The sequence below is a fragment of the Geospiza fortis genome, unplaced genomic scaffold (genome assembly GCF_000277835.1).
Source record: "Geospiza fortis unplaced genomic scaffold, GeoFor_1.0 scaffold6156, whole genome shotgun sequence".
In the NCBI taxonomy this organism is placed as follows: Eukaryota; Metazoa; Chordata; class Aves; order Passeriformes; family Thraupidae; genus Geospiza; species Geospiza fortis.
Window position 1 is genome coordinate 3,690 of NW_005055405.1, and position 1,924 is coordinate 5,613.

Consider the following 1,924-nt stretch of genomic DNA (forward strand, 5'->3'; position numbering starts at 1 on the left):
TGATCCCAAAACATCTCTGTGATCCCAAAACATCTCCATGGCCCCAAAACATCTCTGTGATCCCAAACACCTCCATGGCCCTAACATCTCCATGGCCCCTAAACATCTCCATTGCCCCAAAACATCTCTGTGGCCCCAAAACATCTCTGTGATCCCAAAACATCTCTGTGATCCCAAAACATCTCTGTGATCCTAAAACATCTCCATGGCCCCAAAACATCTCCGTGATCCCAAAACATCTCCGTGATCCCAAACATCTCTGTGATCCTAAAACATCTCCATGGCCCCAAAACATCTCCGTGATCCCAAAACATCTCCGTGATCCCAAACATCTCTGTGATCCTAAAACATCTCCATGGCCCCAAAACATCTCCGTGATCCCAAAACATCTCCGTGATCCCAAACATCTCTGTGATCCTAAATAAAACATCTCCATGACCCAAACATCTCCATGGCCCCTAAACATCTCCATAGCCCCAAAACATCTCTGTGATCCCAAAACATCTCTGTGATCCTAAAACATTTCCATGGCCCCAAAACATCCCCATGATCCCAAATATCTCTGTGATCCTAAAACAACTCCATGGCCCCAAAACATCTCTTTGATCCTAAAACATCTCCATGGCCCCAAAACAACTCCATGGCCCCAAAACATCTCTGTGATCCTAAAACATCTCCATGACCCAAAAGTTCTCCATGGCCCCAAAACATCTCCATGGCCCTAAAATATCTCTGTGATCCCAAACATCTCCATGGCCCTAAAATACCTCTGTGATCCTAAAACATCTCCATGACCCAAAAGTTCTCCACGGCCCCAGAACATCTCTGTGTCCCCAAAACGTGGTGGCCCAGGGTCTTGTTGGGGACAGCCAGGTACTGCGAGGACACGGGCACAGAGGTGGCACCTGGATGGCCCCAAACCACCCCATGGCCCTAAAACATCTCCACGACCCCAAACCACCACCATGTCCCCAACTCCTCTGATGTTCCCAACCCCTCCTGATGTCCCCGTGCCACCTTCTCGAGGACAAAGGCCAGGTGCTCCAGGAGGTCCCAATGTCCCCAACCCCTCCTGATGTCCCTGCGCCACCTTCTCGAGGACAAAGGCCAGGTTCTCCAGGAGGTCCCAATGTCCCCAACCCCTCCCGATGTCCCCAACCCCTGCAGGTGTCCCTGTGCCACCTTCTCGAGGACGAAGGCCAGGTGCTCCACGAGGTCCCCGCGGGTGTAGATGGCCTGGGTGTCATCGGCGCCGTCCTCGTAGCCCTTGAGGAACAGGTGCTTGAAGGCCACCGTGTTGTCCTCCTTGAAGGCCACCACCAGCTGGTTGCTGAGCCCGAACAGGATCAGCTGGGGACAAAGGCCACCACCTCTGTCACCACCCGTCCCACCATGGTGACACTGCTGTGTTTTGTCCCAAAATGGTGCCACAGCTTGGGGACAAAGGCCACCACAGCCAAGGCCTGTCCCACCATGGTGACACCACCGTGTTTCACCCCAAAACGGCGTCACCCCATGCTTGGGGACAAAGGCCAGTGGTGCCACCAGCCCCTGTCCCACCACAGTGACGCCACCACGCTTTGTCCCAGGACACTCCAGTGTCCCTTTCAAAGTGTCCCCAAGTCCCTGTGACCCCTCCCTGGTGTCCCCATGTCCCTGTGACCCCTCCCAGGCGTCCCTGTGACCCCTCCCAGGCGTCCCTGTGTCCCCTCCTCGGTGTCCAAGCCCCTTGCCCTGCTGTCCCCACCGCCACCCCCGGTGTCCCCTCTGTCCCCTCCGGCCATCCCTGCTGTCCCCGCTCTCTGTCCCCACCGCCGTCCCGCCGGTGTCACCTGCACGGTGACCAGGACGATCTTGGCCAGCTGCAGCCCGAGCTTCACGGGCCGCCGCCCGCGGGCCCGGTACTTGTCACAGGGGCTCATGA

The 1,924-nt window shown here is 56.3% G+C and overlaps 1 long non-coding RNA gene across 1 annotated transcript; it reads right to left on the bottom strand.

Annotated features, from left to right (window-relative positions):
- Nucleotides 1-839: 839 nt before the first annotated feature.
- LOC115949286 lies at nt 840-1,924 on the bottom strand. The gene is made up of 3 exons (XR_004082821.1): nt 1,833-1,924; nt 1,183-1,350; nt 840-876 (listed from the first exon to the last, which is right to left on the bottom strand). It is a non-coding gene; the product is annotated as an uncharacterized LOC115949286 (long non-coding RNA).